Source organism: Bos taurus, chromosome 1 (assembly GCF_002263795.3).
Source record: "Bos taurus isolate L1 Dominette 01449 registration number 42190680 breed Hereford chromosome 1, ARS-UCD2.0, whole genome shotgun sequence".
NCBI classification, from domain to species: domain Eukaryota; kingdom Metazoa; phylum Chordata; class Mammalia; order Artiodactyla; family Bovidae; genus Bos; species Bos taurus.
Window position 1 is genome coordinate 20,693,731 of NC_037328.1, and position 21,841 is coordinate 20,715,571.

At 34.0% G+C, this 21,841-nt stretch overlaps 1 long non-coding RNA gene across 5 annotated transcripts in view; it reads right to left on the reverse strand.

Moving 5' to 3' along the window:
* The window catches only part of LOC132345457 (uncharacterized), a 526,373-nt gene that overhangs the window by 396,239 nt on the left and 108,293 nt on the right, over positions 1 to 21,841 (reverse strand). For all 5 annotated transcript variants that reach the window (XR_009494773.1, XR_009494775.1, XR_009494777.1 and 2 more), the window contains exon 3: positions 9,350 to 9,546. This is a non-coding gene — a long non-coding RNA (uncharacterized lncRNA). The remainder of the gene's footprint in view (positions 1 to 9,349; positions 9,547 to 21,841) is intronic.

Below are 21,841 nucleotides of genomic sequence, written 5' to 3' on the forward strand. Positions count from 1 at the left end.
ACACCATGTCTATGATGCCACGCCGATCTGATAGAAACTAGCAAAAAATTACCAGGAGGCTGCCAATCTGCTCTGTATGAACTGAGTTCATGTAATTGATTTGTGTTTAAATTCTACAAGCTTGAATTAAAGGTTGAATTTGAATGTATGACAGGAAAACCAATCTTCAAAGATTCCTTAACGCTCCCCCCAAAAATTCAGATCTGGTAGCTGGCATTCAAGGTCATCACAGTGTGTTTTCTATGAGAATTTCCAACTTTACATCATACCTACCATACCTAAAAAGATATTCTAAAATCTTTTTCCCATGCCAGATTATTTAAGTAATTCAACATGAACAAAAGCAAAGAGAAGGAAGGTATGATTTGCTCCATCTTTAATATCTACTCTTTTCTTTCTCTTGTCTCTTTCTGTCACAATTATCTATCTTTAAGAAGACTTTGCAAATCTCCAAGTCAGCTGTGAATTTTATCCTTTCACATAACATTCTTCAAAGTCGGATGACACTAGTCATATCCTGCTTTGTACTATTACAGCTGTTTGAGGAATTGTTAAATATACCATTCCCTAAGTAGAATTTAAATGCTTTGGTAAAGAGCTGTGCCTTCTGTACTTTCCTCAATTTTCTATTCCTTTTGCAGAGATTTACCACATAGTGGAGAATTAGAAAATATTTTGAAACTCGATAAAACTGGTTCAAAGAGGAAAAAAAAAAAAAAGTGTAACCTTCAGATAAATGGTCCCAACACTCTATTGAAGGAAGAAAGAAAAAATCACAGACTGAAATCAATAAATGAAATTATTTGAAAGAATGAACAATAGAAGTGAGAGAAGTTCATTGTATCTTTAGAAGCTGGCACAAGGTATGGTACACAGTAGCTACTCAATCATTAGCTGTTGGATTAATACCTCAATAAATAAACACAAAGTGAAGGATTTATGAGAACAAAGAACTATTAGAAAATAGTTGTAAAACTAGGTCCATCATTTCAGGCCAAATGGGCAGAGATCAACAGAAATTAGGTCACTGGGTTAAAATATAATATTCAAAGGATAAAAAATATCTGTATTACCTCCTCTGCTCTTTTGTTATAAAGCTTGCTTTGTTATTGTTCAGTTGCTCAGTCATGCCTGACTCTTTGTGACCCCTTGTGACCCCATGGACTGCACCATGTCAGACTTGCCTGTCCTTCACCGTTGCCCAAAGTTTGCTCAAACTCATGTCCATTGAGTTGGTGATGCCATTCAACCAGCTGATTTTCTGTCACCCACTTCTCCTCCTGCCCTCAATCTTTCCCAGTCAGGGTCACTTTAAATTAATTTAATCTGGACCACAGAACAATTCCATGAAGAAGCAGTAGAAACAAGATTTCACCCATTTTATAAGTAAACAACAAATCAAAAGGATTAAATCTCTAAGTTAAGATCAGAATCAGGGACAAAGTCAAAACTTGAAGTCCTTACTAGGAGGTCTCTAACTCCTTGATATTCTATTTTCCATAGGCCAGCAACATTGTCATCCCTGGGGTCTTATTAAAAATGCAAAATCTCAGACTCCAATCCCAGGCACCTGAATCAGAATCTGAATATTAACAATATTCCCTGGTGATTTGAAATAATCTTAAAGTGAACTGCTTACTTGATACAAATTTAAATATAAATCTGTCTGCCTTCATCGATATAGACATAGGCAAATACGAGATGCCAGTCCAGGTTAGATGCACGATACTGAATGCTTGGGGTTAGTGCACTGGGACGACCCAGAGGGATGGTATGGGGAGGGAGGAGGGAGGAGGGTTCAGGATGGGGAACACATGTATACCTGTGGTGGATTCATTTTGATATTTGGCAAAACTAATACAATTATGTAAAGTTTAAAAATAAAATAAAATAATAAATAATAAAAGCAAATAGCCTTTGGTATATTTAGGTAGTTTCCTACTATTCTTATTTTATTTAGTGTTTTTATTAAATGCTAGTTTAATAATTTTATTAAATGTCTATCAGTGTCTACTTAAAAAAAATAAAATAAAACATAATTTAGGATATGCATGTGTGCTAAGTCTCTTCAGTTGTATCTGACTCTGTGCAACCCTGTGGACTGTAGCCTGCCAGGTGCCTCTTAACGTGGGATTCTCCAGGCAAGAATACTAGGTAGCTACTTCCTTCTCCAGGGGATATTTCCGACCCAGGGATCGAACCTGTGTCTCTTATGTTTCCTGTATTGGCAGGTGGTTTCTTACCACCAGTGCCACCAGGGAAGCCCACTATGGGATTTATGTGTGTATATATGTGTGTGTGTGTGTGTGTGTGTGTGTGTGTGTGTGTGTATATATATATATATATATATATATGTATATATATAGACATAAAGTGGGGAGAAGGCAATGGCACCCCACTCCAGTACTCTTGCCTGGAAAATCCCATGAACGGAGGAGCCTGGTAGGCTGCAGTCCATGGGGTTGCTAAGAGTCGGACACGACTGAGCGACTTCACTTTCACTTTTCACTTTCACGCATTGGAGAAGGAAATGGCAACCCACTCCAGTGTTCTTGCCTGGAGAATCCCAGGGATGGGGGAGCCTGGTGGGCTGCCGTCTATGGGGTCACACAGAGTTGGACACAACTGAAGCGACTTAGCAGCAGCAGACATAAAGCCATCATATAAAAATATTACTCTTGGAGAGAATGAAATAACTATTATTAATTATTACAAATAATATTGAATATCATATACATATACATTAGAAAGGAACATAGTTTAGATCCATGAATATAGTCCTTAAAGAAAAACACATATTTAAATGAAGTCTCTTTTTAATTAACACAAATCTGAGAAGTCTGTTGGGCATATTAGAAATTCTATCATGTCTTTGAGAAAAAAGAATACCAAAGGGAGCACAAAGTAATAGAGCAAGCACAATAGTTGGCAGTCATCTGTAAAAACAAGGTATTGAAATATGCCTATTTCAGCACATGTTAACATCTGGGGGTTAACACATACACACACATACAATAGCTAAGTAGAATGAGTTTGATGCTCAATCAAAATATGAAGTCTGTGATGTGCTAATTAAGGGAAATTCCTTCTGGTGATGTTAGTAATAACACACACTACAAGGCAATAACGGAGCCTATGCACGGCTTATAATAAACACAGGTACCACTCATGCCTCAGATAAGAGAATGGAAAAAGCAGGAAGTTTGTCTCTCCTTTCAGAAAGGTGAATGGTCATTTTATTTTGTTTTTTAAAAGGTAAACAAATCATTTTTTAAAAAGCAAAATTTCAGAGCTGAGTTTTATATTCAATTACTATAGCTTTAGAGTGTGATGATTCCCACATGTATTTTAAAATGTTCCCATTGCCATCTACTTTCTTCTGCTCAGCAAAAACTACAAACAATACTCAATATTATAATAAATATAAATTAGAAGGAAAAACAATATGAGTGAATAAGAGGTAGGAAAAAGTAGAAAGTGAAGATGTTCCAGAAAGAAGGAAAACATTTTCAAAAGGGAGGAGAGTTGAGCTAAGCTCAGAAATGTGAATTAAATTCTCTAGATAGAATTTTTTTAAAAAACAACTTTTTTTGTTTATAAAAAGGCAAGATAGCTTCTTAAAAACATGAAATCATAATTTTTTCCTTCTAGAACTGAATGATAATAGTCTTTATAAATAGTGTTTATGAGTTATCAAACAAAAATCAAAACTATTTTTCATTAGAAACCTTATATTAAATAAGTTAATCTTTCATGCATAACTATTTTGCATTAATTTGTTTTCAAAATTGTGAAGAAGAGTTCCATATTATATGGCATTGGGAAGACAATTATCCAATGCTAAAATTGTGTACTATGTCCAATATGGCTGATATGGTAACAAAGTAAAGCCTTTTACAACTTTTGATTGGCTTTTGATTTCTCAGAAGCATGATATTAATATGTTTAAATGATTTTCCAACTACAAGTAATATCTTAATCAATGAGCATTCAATACATTTCTTTTCATACATCCAAATACACATATACACACAATATCTTCTAAGTTGGATGTCTGATATGATAATGATATTCAACTTATGATAGTGGCAGAATATTCTTTGAGCATCTTGACTATGTATACTGCTTCTTCAATTTTATAAATATACTGTGCAGTTAGTTTCTGTAATTTATCTGTTTCCACTTACCCTTTACTTGAATATATATTAAGAAATTACTTCTTCTTCATCTTGACTGTAGCTTCCCAGGTGGCTCAGTGGTAAAGGGTCCACTTGCCAACGCTGGAGACATAAAAGGCGTAGAGAAGATCCCCTGAAGGAGGGCATGGAAACCCATTCCAGTATTCTTGCCTGGAGAATCCCTTGGGCAAAGGAGACTGGTGGGCTGCAGTCCAAGGGGTTGCAAAGAGTCAGACGAGATTGAGAGACTGAACAAGTGTGCACATGTCTTGATTGTGCAATTCATAATTGTATTTATGAATATGAAGCTCTCTGTGACATGTATTATGTGATGAGAGTAGAATCCAGAATGTATATGAGATTCTGGGATTAAATTCATAGATTCTTAGCTTTCATGATATAGATGTATGTTAGATTTATAGTAGACAGAGTTATATTCAGATGGTTTTCTCTCAAGATATTAGCACATTTAAGCTGCTTTCTTGTCACATTTACTGTGGACACCAAAAGGCAGAGATCTGTATTAATCATGTTTAAATTCCCAATGAATAACGTAATACTTGACCCAAAGATAGACTCTCAAAATTAATTAACTACTTTGTGAGCCATATGAACTGAAATACAATGTTTTGGGTCCATGAGATTGGAAAGGTAAATTGGAAGTGTGTGTGAATTTGCTCAGTTATGTCTGACTCTTTGCAACACCATGGACTGTAGCCCACCAGGCTCCTCTGTCCTTTGTATTCCACAGCAATAATACCAGGGTAGGTTGCCATTCCCTTCTTCAATCATATTATAAATCATCCTGCTTACTGTCACAAAATAGATCCCAGAGACCCTTCAAAGCATGTCATCATAGAACTCATTCTTCAGGCATCAAGGCCAAAAAATAATTCATTTATGATTCTAAGTCATGCACTACTTAACCAAGTGTCTATACTTATAATCCACCCAATATTTAAAGATTTCAGCTATAACCTACCCTAATGAGTGACTGAGTGAAAGTTCTTCAGTTGTGTCTGACTCTTTGCGTCCCCATGGACTATACAGTCCATGGAATCCTCCAGGCCAGAGTACTGGAGTGGGTAGCCTTTCGCTTCTCCAGGGGATCTTCCCCACCCAGGGACTGAATCCAGGTCTCCCGCATTGCAGGCAGATTCTTTACTAGCTCAGCCACCTGGGAAGCCTACCCAGAGTAATTTAATAGGTAAAAAATCAAATGGGAACTAAGTGGCTTGTCTGTTAAAAACATGTATTTCAATTCCTCTACTCATAGATTTTCCATTTTGGTTTTCTCACCCAAGAGAACAAGTGGGTAAATACAATTGATAATATTCCCAAAATTAAATGATATGCAATACAAGAGTATAAGTTACTCTATAATACTTCATCTCAGTTTTATAAAAATTCAATGATAATCAAGTAAGTTAAAGTTAGAGACACATTTATAAGCTGTCTGGTAGTTTTCAGAAATATGTTCTCAGGAACTCAGACATGATTAGACAATTAACAAATTAATTAGACAAATTAGGGTTAGGGTAGACAATTAACAAAACATAAATATTTTGTTATAAAAAAGTATAAAGAAATAAATATAGATGTTTATTCAGGTAAATTAGAGAAATCAGAAAGATAGACTATACTATTTCCTGATATAAAAGATAAATCTGTAAAGAAAAACTGGAGTGTCTATTATTTTCCATGACTGACTTTCTCTTTATGTCTAATCTTCATAATTGATTTAAATAGTTTTGTGTTTTAGACAGGTTGATGAATAGAAAACTACTTTTAGACAGGTTGACAAATAGAAAACTTCTGAACCTGTTGACCTTTCAGTGGTCATAATTTACCTACAAAGAGGGAGTGAGAGGAAATTAGATAATGATGTGTGGTAACTGTTTAACAACTGATACTGAAAAAAGGGAAGAAAAAAAAACAACTCTTATTTGTAGAATTTGCTGATTTCTATGGTGCAAATACTTATGCCACAGCTGATTTCAAACAAAAAAATGCTGTCTCTCAAAAACAGAGATTAGGAAGGAGTAGAATAGTAGCTCATCCAAGCTAGTTTTAGCCAGCTTCAGCATATCACTGAAATCAGGTCATATTAAGTATTTTATTAACAAAGTTGATTAAATAAATAACTTTGGAAATCAGTGTCAAGTGTATGCCCCTCTTAGGGATACACCATATATTTAGCTTTTAAATGTCCTGGAAAATATTTTATATGAGAAACCTATTTAAGATTGTTTAATATAATATCCCTCTCACAAGTATTTGACTTTTGGATTTTTTTTTTTTTTTTTTTGGTTCCAGAACATCTTTCAGAAAAATAGTGTTTCATCAAATCCTATTAGGGAAGTGTGGCTCTGATTATACATTTCAAGCATACATTATGGGCTTTCAGTAGTCATAAATCAGTGACACTTATTTATATAGAAAGGTCTAGAGAAAAAGGTAAGAAAAGATACACAAGTATTGATACCTAGAGAAGAATCTGTCCTACATTTCATGAGATTGAATTATATTTAGATAATTGATTGTTTAGTGCAATTACATATTTATTTAATAGAGATATTTTATTGAGCATCTACTATATTCTATGCACTATCAGACATCAAGGCATTGAACATTTCAGTGCTTTTCTCTCTCTTATATGAGTGAGTCTCCACTGTGTGTGCTTGTGTGCTCAGTGGCTCAGTCTTTTTGGACTCTTTGGGACCTGAAGATCTGTAGCCTGCCAGTTTCCTAGGTCCATGGGATTTTTCCAGAAAGAATACTGGAATGGGTTGCCATATCTTCCTCTTCCAGGGGATCTTAAAACCCAGGGATCAAACTCATGTCTCCTGCATTGGCAGATGGGTTTTTTACCACTAAACTGCCTGGGAGGCCCATTAGGCAAGGCCAATTTTAGTCCTTCGGTTTCTGATTTTATAGTTGGGAGGGAAAATTGTACTAATCATTCCAATGTTTAATTCTAAGGAGTGTTTAAATCTAATACATCTTGTTACATGAGTGGAATTTTGTTGCAAAATACAGGTAGTATGGACACATTACTCAGCTATTTAATACTTCAAATATAATCTTTCTTAAGGAAGGAGGCTGTTATTTTCCCCATAAGTACTCAGTATTAAATATCTGAGTATGTTAGTATGTTATATTAGTATGTTTAAGCAATATTAGTATGTTAAAGCAGTAGTATTTCAATAACTATCCATCTGAGTCTATGAGAATGTCTCTAAGTGTTTAACCTATATCTACATTAATTTATGTATACACATACATATTCATAAAATTGAATATGTTTTGAAAAACAAAAAAGCAAGACTAATGGTTGAATGTTAATAGTAAAAAGAGCCCCAAGAATTCAGCTACCTATTTTGCAACAGATTTCTTGCAATAGCCTCTCTTTCCTTGAACCACAACCCACAAACTATCATGCAAACCATAAACCTTAGTGCATTTGCTTTTGTTTTGTTTTCCTTTAGAAAATTGAGAGGTAGATTTTCCACAGAAGAAATAGCTGGCACTTGACCTTTGGCAGCAAGTATGATCTGCTGTTTCATCAAAGAAACTCTGATGTTGAATTACCTTAGCAGCACGTGAATTATTTCAAGAAACTACAACATGACTGCTTTAAGATAATGTGTTCACTGCTTATAATAGTGTAGGAAGTATTATATACTAAAAGAGTAACACTTCAGTAGTTCATTTTTTTAATCCTATATGTTTTCCTTACCATGCAAGCATAGAAATAAATGTTTCTTATCACACTGAAAGAAAAAAAACAAATTCATACCTTTAGCCATGAACCTAGCTCAAAACACAACATCAGCATGAAGGAATACATCACAAAATTACCTTCTGATTTCTCAACTGAGAGCACAAAATTGTTGCTATCATGGTCACCAACACTTAATTGCTTTTGTAATGCTACAAGGTAATTTTCCTTCAAAGTAGGTATTTGAAATGACTAGTTACATACAAGCCATATGGTGCTCATTTATAGTAACAAACATAACCTCTGAAAAATAAATTTAATGAAAGTTGTTTTATACTTTGCCCTTTGGAACCTTCTTTACTTTCTTTTTTCCTTAATTTTAACAATATACTTAAAAATTGCTTCAAGTATAAACTGCGTGGAATATCTAGAGTTAATTGTTCATTACTAGAAGAAAGACAAATATGAACTTTTGTAATATTCAGTTATGGTACATTGTTATAGGAACATTTTATCTATCTATATTATGGCTACATTTTTGTAACTTATAGTAGACTGATCCTTAATAATACAGAATAAGCTGCATTTTATATTTGTCAACTTTTTATCCAAATAGCTTTAGCTGCCAATGCAGCATATCACAAAAGTCAACTTTAACAACTTAACATTTCACAGAAAAGGGAAAAAAAAAGTCTATACGTTCATCGATGTATCAAGCAATGAGTAAAATATAAATACATGAATTAGAACTACTGTCAGAGGCTCATAATTTTGGCATAGATCTGAATTCACTATAAGCATCTTTCAAAAGGCAGAGGAAACTCCACACTTCCTTAGCTTTCATTTCCACAGCAAGGAAGTTTCTCACCAGATCTCCTACCCTTCCTCATGAGATCTAACCGTGGAAATGAACATAAACAGGGGATGATCCAGGGCAGGAAATCAAAGAGAATCAGGAGAGATTCACAAGAGCATATATTCTATCTTATAGTCCAGCAAAACATGGAAATATTTTTAAACGCTATCCATCATAAAGTTATATTAACAATAGGCTTCATGATCCTGCCATGGAATGGGAGGTATTATCTTGACCCTTGACCTCTGCTCACATAAAAGCCTGAGAAATGAAAATCATGTTTATCGTGGCTCTTCATTTTATACAAATTTACTGTCTTTTCTTAAACTGGTTTACGAAAAAAAAATTCTATTCTGAAATAGCCCAAGTCTGGTTCTTAATAGTCATGTGACTTTTTTTTTTTCTGCCAGCCATGTGCTCCGTATCATTTTACTCTGAAATAACTATGCGGATTTCAGCTCAACCTGCCTTTGCTTATAATGCATGACATACCCCGTGAGGGAGCCTGAGAACAGGCTCCCTTGAAAAGCAAGGTTCTCATAGTTGGCCTGTAACCATGGAAGCAGATGCCGTTTTCTTCTTACCCCTGCTTACCTCTTTGCAGCCTCGAGCTGCTCCCTATTGTTAAAAGGGGTACGCCTTGATTTTTCTTCATCATGACCGAACTTGCCTCTTCTTCAAAGGGCATGATGCTGCAGGTCATTGGTCTAGACTGTTTGCACGGTCCAGAGAACAGCCTTGATGTAACCCTTGCTCCGTCTGAGCCACACCACCAGCCGTGCATCTGTAGACTGTAGGGGGACATTGGAGATCTGTATTTGAAAAGAAGTCTGTCTGATTTTGCCATTGTGCCTTTTCACTCATCGATCGAATGAATATCGAACCTTCTGTCGTTGCATGTGTGAAATAGATAGCTTAGCAAGCACTTTTGTGCCCAACCTGTGCAGTGGGCCAAAAAAGGTTTTCCTTTTAGTCTCAAGAATTTTTTTCTTCAGACTATGAATTTCGTGTTAGCTTAAATTGTGTGTTTTTATTTCATCCAGCTGTTAGGATGACTGAATTACTTCATCAGCAGTGACTTTCTTTTGAAGGAATATTTTTTGTCAACTATATTTTGGTTTTTGGTTTTTGTCTTTTGTAGCTTTTTATGATCTAGTTTAACTCATTTGTAACTAGAAGTGGTATAATTGTATCCTGTTAAACCAGAAAGTTGAGGTTTCTTAAGAAGATGGTTAGATGATGTCTATCATTTAACAGATTTAATTTCAGAAAGGTGAACTTGAACTGCCTCAAGGTAATTTCAGTGATTTGTAAGAGTAAGTAAGTCAAATAATCATATTGATTTTGAGTTAAACAAAATGTTTGATAAACTATGTGAAGGGAAAATTTTTTCTTTGTTTTTCCCCTTTTAAAAAATTGTGAAAGTGTTAGTCTGGAATATTGAAATATACTTACAGGCACATAAATGTATTACTCTCATTTGTTATGTTAAATAATACCATATATTTATAATTTGTATCTTATGTCATGATTTAATTAGAAAGTATGCAATATGAAAATATATTGTTGACATTTAATTTTTTAATACTATTATAATTCATTGCTTTTCATCAATAACGTATGTTAACAATAACCGATGACCATAATTCCACCTGCTCATTCTAAAACATTATTTTACTGATTCTTTTAAAAAAATCAGAATCAAAATGCTTGATATGTTTTTTTTTTTCAATATATTGCTTAGTAAGCATTGTCTATGTGTATCAATTTTTGTTTTAAGAAACCACTATCCCATACTTCAAGGCATACCTATTTTCTCTAATTGCCACAGGCAAAGGGGAGGTCCATGACAGACTAAAGAAGGTTATTGTGACAGATGAAACATAATTCACAATGAATACTCTTTTCATCCAACCTTAAGTAGCAGAGGATTATTTCCAAGCTGAATTTGGTGGCAGAATGTATGAGCTGATTTTATTAACATATAAGGACAGGCTAAAGGCAGAAAACCTACTTCTCTTCAGCTGGATGGAGGTTATTTCGTGTGTATCTTTTTAGGAGTCTTATTTCGTTCACCTCAAACAGAAGAAATGCTGGACAGAAGAGAGTCTGAAGAATCGGAGGGAGTAGGTGGGGAGGGTAGGAAATAGGAAACTTGAAGCAATAAAAGTTGGAATTTTCTATGCCAGATACTGAAAAATGAGTTAAATATATTTCTACATTCTTTGGCATGCATATGAGATAGTCAAACGTGTTTTCAACAAACATATGAGCTGCAAAAGTAGGTATATTTTATTTCATAAGCTTTAATTTCCTTAGATGATTATTTTTGTATTTTTCATATTCTTAATTTCAAATGGTTTATTAGATTTCCAATGCTGTCAGGCTTTAAATTAGGGCTTAACACTAAATATCAATTAAATAAGTATGTGTTTGTTTGGATATTTTATTTGCTTTCAGTTAATTGTTTTGTTTTTAATGACGGTTTTATATGATCTTTATAAAACTTTAATATTCAAGTATAAATCATTTTTACTTTCTTTTTTTTACTAATGAGGAGAGATTTTAAATTGACTAAAAGACAAACAAACAAAAAAAAACTGTACCTGATACAATATCTGTGAATCACAAGAAAATTCCAGACTACTGAATTCATTCCATCTTTTTTGTTTTAAACAGAATTTTATTTACAGCAACCATTTGAAATTATTTATTTTTGAAATATTTTTTTTTGTTTTTGTTTTATTTTCAAATACTTTCTAGGAGTTGTAAAGTAGTTTTCTGTATATAAAAGGAAAAGGAAGTAGTTGTTCTGTGTGCTAGCATATCTACTATTACAAGTTACAATAAAGTGCTATTTCTCTGCTATGTTCTTGCCAATCATACTTTGTTGTTCTAAGGAATGAAAGAAAAATCTAAATTGAGTTCTTTTTCAATATAACAGATACATTCCACATTTCAAATATTGTAATGAATAATTCAGAGGCACTGAAATCATGTAGGTATTCACTAGAAGGCATAAAAACTATAATCTACAGCTACCGCTTTTATATTTTTTTCCTTAAAGTACTATAATATGATTCTTCACAATGTATCAAGTATACAACTTGAATTAAATAAAGCAACTTCAATTATTTAAGTTGGTTTTGTAGTTAAAAATTTAAGAAAATATGCAATAAGATTCTTTCACTTTAAAATTTGTTAACATCATTACCAAATACTTACTGCTGCATTAAATATTGGTTTCTATTAACTGGATTTTCATTTCTCCTTATGTTGTGATTGAATTGTTACTTTTAAAAAAGCAGTAATTTAAAAATAAAAGAAAGTGACTATTGTATAATTTCAGAAAATATAAGAAATTATATAATCCTCATTGATCTGTTGATTAAAATTGAAATCTCATATATCCCCTATGAAAATAATACTGAAATGAATCACATATCTAAGAGATATTTTCAGAATATTTTATATGCTTTTGTTAATAGAAATAGAAGGTAATCTTTAAACAAAATAAGAATTCCAAAGGATAATTATATGTATACATTTATTATTTCCATATCATCTACAGAGATTTCCTACTTGTAGTTTTCAAATCCTTCCTAATAACTACTCTGTAGAAACATGTGAAGGCATACACCTTTTGCATTTGCTAAAATTTTCTTCTGCTGCTGTTATTTCATAAATATGGCTTTATATAATTCATTTGAAATATATGTGTAATTAGTTGAAAGTATGAAGGAGATGAATGGGAACTAAAGTGATGTTTTTAATTAAACAGAAGGGAAAGAAGAACACTTTAAGAATGATGAAGTTGATACAGGAATTATTGAAATGTTGTGTTCCGTAGTATAATGTTTTTAAAGAAGTTTAATTTTATTCATGATTGAACTTAGAGTCAAATAGTAAGGTATGTTGAATGATCACATTTTAAAGTAAAATTCATTTGCACTCATTGAGTATTATAAAATAATATGAGAAAATAATTATATTCATTCGAGAATGAGATTGTCCTTTTGTTATCACATGATAGTTCTTTAAAAAATGGCATTTGCAACCTGAAAGTGATATCATTAAATACATTTTTAATTAACCTGTATATTCAACAGAGTACTGCACAAAAATAATTAAAATAGTGGGAAGTGTATTTGATTTTCATGTACAATCTCTGCAGAGTCAACCTCTTACTCAAAATGTATTTCCTGTGTTTTAGGCCAGGACATTTTTCATATCGCTGTCTTCTTCCTCCCCCTCCCTAAAACACATTTTGCTATAAACTTCTGAACCAATCACTAGGAAAGACACAAACAGCAGTAGCAGTTCAGGAAGCAGCCCTGTGAATGCAAAAAAAAAAAATCACAGACTTTGATTTTATAAGACAAGTTGGATAGGAGTCAAAACTGCCACATGCAGTGTGAAAAAATGCCACCCTGGTGTGAACAAAAGGTTTAAAATGGAGTCAAGAAGCGTGCAAGCCTGATGTCTAAGCTTTTCCTGTGAATTGTCTGCCACAACCTGCAGGGTATCAAGTGGGCTAGGAAAAACAGAGAGAGCTCTTGGAAGCTACAACTGAGAAACATCGGCAGTCAAATGTGTTAGTTGTTTTTTTTTTTTTTAATTTTGTTTTGTTTTGTCTCATCTAAGCATCATTACACTAAACTGTTTTACCCAAAACATAAAACAAATCCAAAAAAAGCCACATAATTTGTGAAGAAACTGTTGCTTAGAAATGAATTGTTACTTTTTTCCTCTTTTTTTTGCATTCCTTCATTTATAGCAAAGTGAAGTTCCTAACTGTACTTCATATTTTCAATTCTATGTTTTGTGGGCCTGAGTTTTATTTATGGAGGGTGAGTAGGGGAAAAGTCTCATAAAATCCTGACTACCAGAGTAAAAATTATAGCACACATGTTTGCTTATTCTCTAAATTATCAAGGAAAGAATGAGGGGAAGAGACTAAGAGTTCACTATTGGAAACAAGCATTTCATATCTTAATAAATAATACAGTGATAATTCTGAATGAATATTCAGCAGGAATAGTCCTTCAGAAAACATAGTATTACGATGGATTACTAAAATATACTAATATTACACCTTACTTAATATATTAGAATATAAAAATTTACTCCACAGCCAAAAATGTTGATTAACAAAAAATAGTTAAATCCAAGGTTAAACTATTATCATACACTCAAATAGCCAAAAGAAGTAAATCAATTTTAAGGACAATTAAAAACTATACCACTATGTTATAACCCACACTTCAATAATCTTGGTATGTTTATAAAGGCAAATATGAATGCTAATTACACTATAAATTATGAATAGCATTTAAAGAAAGTAACATATCGTAGGTGATTGTGATGTAATCAATACAACACATCTAAATGCAAAAAGAAACATCTTTGATGGGCATTGAAAAGATTCTCAAACTTTGAAGCCAGGTTTATTACATTTGCATCTTATCTCATTAAGGATTGGGTCCAAAGCCAGCAAATCCCATCGGTTATGAATGCAGGTCAAGACAGGAACATTTTTCTATTTACTCTTTGCAACACTGGATAGAAATCAATCTGTTACTTTCATTACAACCACACAATCAATTCCATTTAAAGTATAATACAACAGCCAAGTCCAAGGACAATATGGATCCTTGAAAAAAGCTCATACCATCTGCAGGCTGTATTTGATATAGCTCCTGGTGAATTGTTTTCTTTCTAATTAGTGTACATGGTCATTTAAAGCAAACATGCTTAAACTGATATTGCAACATAGGATCCAAGAAAAATTAATAGTATAGTCTTTGTCAAAGTTGCATTAAAATATCATTCTTTTTAAACAATGAAAAACCTTACAAGAGCAATACTCTCTCACTGACTCCAATGTGAGCAAAAATTATTATATAGCCACTTTAATATTCCCCCAAAATTATGCACAATAAAAATTCTACCTTGAAATTCGTATATGAGATCCTTATTACAATTGGTTCCTCTCATACCTCAAAAAAAGATTTAATTCTTATAAACTTTATCATATCCTCAAAATTATCAAAATATTTGCTTTTAGGCGTTCTCTTGCATAAAGCATAGCTCAGTAAACAAAAGAAATATGTCCATTGTGCAATCCATTTACACATAGCAGAACCATCATGTCAATCATTTTTAAATATCAAAACTAAAATAATCTTTACTTTCATAAATTATTTGAAAGCACAAGAGAAGCCCCTGTTCAGCAACATTAATGTTAGTTGAATAAATTATCTTTCCTTTATTTTATAAATGAGGATAGTTTCCTTTTACACATGGATTTCAAGCATTGCAATTTACATATCTCCCAATTTCCTCAAATATAGAATAAATGAAAGCCTTCAAGAAGGGCACTATTTACAATTGTCTCAGATATAATTTTTAAAATATATTTGTTATTCAAATATATTCTGTACATTCCATATAAAAGGGATAACTCAAATTTAAATCAAATAATTTGTTTTTTTTTAATCAAAACACTATGTCATTTATGCAAATCACATGACCCTGAAATTCTGGACTTTGGGAAAGCTTTCTCCTCTTAAAAAAATACGGCTCAAATTTTGTTTGAATATAGCTCAAATTTGTTTCAATAATTTTCTTTCTGCAAAATATTATGAGGACATGCTCCTCTGTCAGTAGTCGGTGATGATTTTATTGTCACTACTGTTAATAAAATTCCCTTTCTAATGATAGAAAGTAGTTCCTGGCCCTGGGCTTTCCTCAAACACAGTCTGTAAATAAAATCTGAGATATGAAGATACTCTTGTATGTTTTAAGGGGTCCTACACATTTCTGTCCAAGGGGTCACAAAGAGTCATATATGACTGAGCAACTGAACAAAAACAGCAACAACAATAAAATATTTCTGACCAGAAAGGGAGATCATTTGTGCTATATTTCTTTCATAAACAAGTTTAGGCCAATGAACCCAAGGTTATAGTCTCTAGACAGACTGCCACTACCTAGGAAACATTCTTCTTCAACACAGAACTCAATTTCTAATCATCATAATAGCCTTGAGTGCAGTTACTGTTGAGTTGTGCTTTCTTGTGCTTTATGGCCTTCGCAACTGAAAGCGTCTAATTCTATTCCTGTTCTTTCTTATCTGCTTGCTAGACTACCTTTTTCAGACTGAGCAGGAACCACAGCCAAAGATGATTTGCAAAATTCATGCTCTGGGCCCACATGAACTTGGAGCAAATTCAAAACAAGAAGGGAAAAGTTAGGTAGACTAAGGCTTTCTGATAGCAATTCAGAAGAAAGACGTCAGAAGGGACTAGGGCACACAGATTCATTTTAGAGTGAAGGTTAGCTTGAGCCATTCATAATACAATGTCTTAAAAACTAGAAAAGACATTTCAAGTAAATGGGCTAAAACACAAAAAAGAAGAAAAGAATTACTTTATGTTTAAATGCAGGTAAGTCATATGTGCACTATTGATGATATGTATAAAATACATAACCAACGAGAAACTACTGTATAGCACGGAGAACTCCAGGTGGTGCTCTCTGGTGACCTAAACGGGAAGGAAATCCAAAAAAGAGGGGATATATGTATACATATAGCTAATTCCCAGGTGATGCTAGTGGTAAAGAATCCACCTGCCAATGCAGAAGACACAAGGAACACGGGTTAGATCCCTAGGTCGAGAAGATCTCCTGGAGGAGGAAATGGCAACCCACTCCAGTATTCTTGTCTGGAAAATTCTATGGCCAGAGGAGCCCGGTGGTCTAAAGTCCATGGGGCCATGAATGAGCAACTGAACACATACAAACATACACACACACACACACAGTCGATTCACCTTGCTGTACAGTAGAAAATAACACAACACTGGAAAGCAACTATACTCCCATCATTTAAAAATAAATTAAAAAAATGCATGCAAACAAATTAAAAACACCTGTGGGTTGATCTGCCTATGCTTATTAGCTTTGATTTTAACTCACATGTTATTTTTAAATGTTCCTAAGGAATCACACAGGGAGTTCCTAAAAACTGTCTTTTAAACTCACATCCCTAAAATAGTATTTAAAATTTTAAGTTTCATATTCAATTCAAGTTTAATATTTTAAGTTTCATATTCAATTCACAAATGGGTTCATCTTTCACTTTCTATCCAAGTTTGTCTGAAATGCAGGGTTTCCTAAAGGAAGATCAGAATCACTAACTATATTTTCTTAGTTTCTTTATTTTTCTTCAACATTTGAAAAACAAATAGGGCTAAAATGTGTAATTTAATTTTTCCTTTTTTACATTATAAATTGGCCATGGAAGTTCAGCTTTTGTATGTCCAATGATACTTTCTTTATTGAAGAGATTTTATAGAAATCTAAGTAATATCAAAATGAATCTGCCACATTTGGCAAAACTAATACAATTATGTAAAGTTTAAAAATAAAAAAATTAAAAAAAAAGAAAAAAGAAATCTAAGTAATATAATTTACCGTTACTTTTTCACTGCCTGAATCACAATTTGAAAAAAAAAAATTATGAACTAAAACTGATAAATTTATCATATTATAGAAAAATATAATATTTCTTAAGTGGGCAGTGAAAATTTTATATGCTTTCATTGTTGATCTGGACTCTAGGTGCAATGCAGTCTATTAGCTGTACTGTTCTCTAATCAAAGCAAATATGTATCATTCTGACTTTAGCAGAAAATGTCTCAGCCAATAAGATTTCTCAGAGTAAAGTCTCAAGTTCTAATCTGTTTCTAGGTGCCCAGTGCCCTGGCTCACACTTCTCAAATTCTACCTAGTTTGAAAAATAAAATTGAGATATTTGGAGTATTATAGTCTTTGCTATCAAAAGCCACAATACCTCAATTGTATGTATTTGACAATGAATCACTGTTTTTAAAATGAAAAAAAAAACTGACATTTCCACCTATATTTTACTTTTAAAAGCTGATAGAAAATTTTTGAACATGACAGTATTTGTATAAAGTGTTATTTCTTCCATCCAGACCAAAAAAATGAAAATGAAATATTAATCGCTCACTCATGTCCTACTGTTTGTGATCCCATGGACTGGGGCTCACCAGGCTCCTCTGTCCATGGGATTTTCCAGGCAAAAATACTGGAGTGGGCTGCCATGCCCTCCTCCAGAGGATCTTCTCAACCCAGGGATCGAACCTGGGTCTCCTGAATTGCAGGCAGACGTTTTACTGTCTGAGCCACCAGGGAGGCTCCTGACCAAAAAATGTTATATATAATTTAAAAGATTAATATGATAAGCCTTGAAAACTTGCAATAAACTGGCAACTGTTCTTTGGGGTTGTTGATCTTTTAATAGAGGTCTGTTGTCAAAACAATCATTTCTGAGATAATTTATAAAGTGAAATAGATACTGACAATATTTTATATCAAGTCTTAAATCCACGAATTCAGCCAACTAACATGTTTTAATTGCCTTTGTGCCTTCCCAGGTTTTGAGGACATTGTCCATTCAAAAAATACTTGTTGCATATCTATTCAGCAATGTTCTGGATGCTAAATACGTAATTACAAATTTCTAAAAAGTGATTATGTGCTATGATGTAGAATAAGGAGACTGAAAAGGAGAAGAGAGTTCAGGATTTCCCAGACAAGAATACTGGAATGGGTTTCTACTTCCTACCCCAGGTACTCTTCCCAACCCAGGGATCAAACCCCATCTCCTGTGTCTCATGCCTTGGCAGGCAGATTCTTTAGCACTGAGCCACCTGGGAAGCCCTTCTACATAGAGAAGGTAGTTGGGAAAGGTCAAGAGGAAAGGTCTTCAGAGGCAAAGGGTGAAATGAGATTTAAAAAATGAGAATGACCAAGCCATAGAAAGAACAGCATTTGGTTTCCCCACTAGAATGTGAGGGACCCAAGGCAGGAAGACACCCAGCATATCGGAAGCAATATATGGAGATCGGGGCTGCTAGAAACAGCCAGAGGTCAGAGGAGGACGGACTCCAGCTGGGATGCAGGAGCAGGAACTCACCACTCAAGGACGTTATAAAAGGCCTGTGGGGAGGAGTGTGGATCTTATTCCCAGGGTAGCGGGAACCTCCTGAGATAGAATCTCTCAGGAATGAGATGATAGATATGAAAACTTTTTAACATCTGTAAATTCTGGGACCATCAAGTATGACTTAATATATTAAGCAGTGGTTGTTAACAATATAAAAACATAATCCTGTATCATCTGGGGAATAATTCAGGCTTCCTAAATCTTCTTCACTGAAAAACTGCACACTTGGGATATTAGTTTATGGTTTTTGTTCCCTGGAGCTAATTAAACAAGTATCTGCCTAAAAGTAAATGCTTATGTGGGTTGCTTCAGCTCTCAGGTGAGGTACTTGCTCCTAGAAGCCAAAATAGGTAACATTTTCTACCAAGAATGGCTGCATCCTATACATCCTTTGACTAGTCACATGGTAAAATAATTTACCAATGAGATTATTTTATATTTAACTGTATCAGCTATTTAAATATTCAGTTGAAAAGTTTAAGGGCATCACAACACATTGAAAAGATTTAATCATGTATTTTAAGTTTATTAACAACTGATGAATGAACACATATTACTTTTGATATTACAAATAAGTATGACACTATTTTCTACTGATCAATAACCAAGAATTTTGAATTAAAATATCATTTCAGTTTTAAGAATTTTTAACTTGTAGATCTATTGGATGAAGATAAAATATGTTCATTAAAACCAAGAGGAGCTCCAAAGATTAGAGAAGCAGTTGGAATCAATATTAGTAATCTATGGCCAAAATCACAACTTTGAAATTAATAAAACACTGCTATAAAGCTAAATTACAAGGTGTTTCTACCTACTGAGATACTTAACCACAAGTTTTATTGTACTTTTTCCGCCCCTTAAAGACAAATGATTACAGGATTATAAATTCTAGATATTAAAATACATGATTAATAGTAACATGCTTTAAAATTACCATGGAAGTGCTGTAGTTGACATCTTTAATTGGAGCTTCCCTTTAGTGAATTTCTCACCAAACAAGTATCTTTCACCTCTTAAAAGAATAATAACTAGATTCATCCCTTCCTGGAGATTTATATTTAACCATGTAAAAAGTGAAACTAAGGCCACGAGGAACACTTAACACACTTAATTGTAGACTTTTTCACTTAATGTCGAGTGCAGTTTTATAAATTCAATCAGTATTTTAGTTTCCATTAAAAACTTTTTTTTATGAGTCATCTATACTTCTCTTTACATACTAAAGTGCCTTTTAAATGACCAGTTTGACAAATTAAAAACCAGAGAGTTAGACTTGTCACTTTATAGAAGATCTTATCTATTTTATATAACTATCAGTGCACTCTGTTAAAAGATTTTTACTGGGGTAACTACATATGAGATAGTAGATTACAAAGCGAGTTGTGAGACAGACCTCTTTATAGAATATCAAAGTAGGTTACTCGGTGCACACAGAAAAGGCTTGGAGTTGTGAGAGGGTTTTCTGAAGATCTTTCAGGAGCATTGTGTCTACTCCTCCAATCAACTTTAGTGATGGAGTTTCCGTAGGAACACTTGGAGAGTTGAAGTTGGGAGACAGAGCTCAATTGTCTTTGACTCCTGCCTGGACAATGTAAATGCCACACGTGGATGATCTAGTTGCTTTAGTGTCAGATTAAAGGAGAGCTTCCTATAATGTTGACATGTGCTTGACTTTCCAGAGTTTATTCTTGCAAAAAATGCATGAGAATGACCCATGGAACAATGAAGAACAGCTGCCTAGATAAGCACCTGGAAGGATGTTGGAAGCCCTGAGACAGTTTGTGTGGAAAAGATCCCCCCAAAATGCAAGCTGATATTGGCACAGCTAAGAGAGAAAAATATATTAGTCCATGCACAGGAAGTGCAATTGAATGGCCACAGTGGAGACCTCTATGTGCAACTAAAAGCACCCTAAGAGCTTAAGACAACCACCCATCTTAGAGAGTAGGAAGTCACTTTAAGACAATAGCAGTCAAATGAGAACTTTCTGATACTTGCTTTTTTCCCGACTGCAACTTTGTTACTGTCTTTTATTTATTATTTTTTAATTTTATTTTATTTTTAAACTTTGCAATATTGTATTAGTTTTGCCAAATATCGAAATGAATCCGCCACTGTCTTTTAGAAACTGCCTTTAGAAAGATGCTGAAGGAGCAATGTAAGCCCTAGGTGGGGAAGAAGAGAAGGTTCTCCCTTTTGCTTCCTGGGCCATGGACATCTTACTTACAGCAGATCTCTTCTGGGCAAAAGGAGGGATGAGTTTAGATGGATAGGCAGCAGACAATTGATGCAATGCCTTTAGGACATTAAAAAAAAAATAGTCTACTAGAGCAGTTATAGATTCACAGCAAACTTGAGTGGAGGGTACAGAGGTTTCTCAATATGTCTGCCCCCACATTCATACTTCCCTCATTATCAACCTCACTCACCAGAGTGGTACACTTTTTACAACTGATGGACCTACATTGACAGATTATTATACTGGAAGTTCGTTAAAATTCACTCTTTGTGTTGAGCATTCTGTGGCTTCGTACAAACATATAACAATATTTATCCACCACTGAAATTATATGATATATGATATATATATCATATATAGTATATGTGTAATACTGTGCTGTGCTTAGTCGCTTAGCCATGTCCAAATCTCTGTGACCCCATGGACTGTAGCCCACCAAGCTTCTCTGTCCATGGGGATTCTCCAGGCAAGAATACTGGAGTGGGTTGTCATTCCCTTCTCCAGGGGATCTTCCCAATCCAGAGTTCGATCCCAGTCTCCCACACTGCAGGCAGATTCTTTACGGACTGAGCCACCAGAGAAGGCCTGACACTGTGTGATACTACAATATGTAACATAAAGGTGGTTCAGTAGTAAAGAATCCACCTGCCAATGCAAGAGATGTGGGTTTGATCCTTGAGTTGAGAAAATCCCCTGGAGAAGAAAATGCCAACCCACTCCAGTATTCTTGCCTGTGAAATATTATGGACAGAGGACACTGCTGGGTTACATTCCATGGGGTCACAAAAGAATTGGACACGGCTTAGTG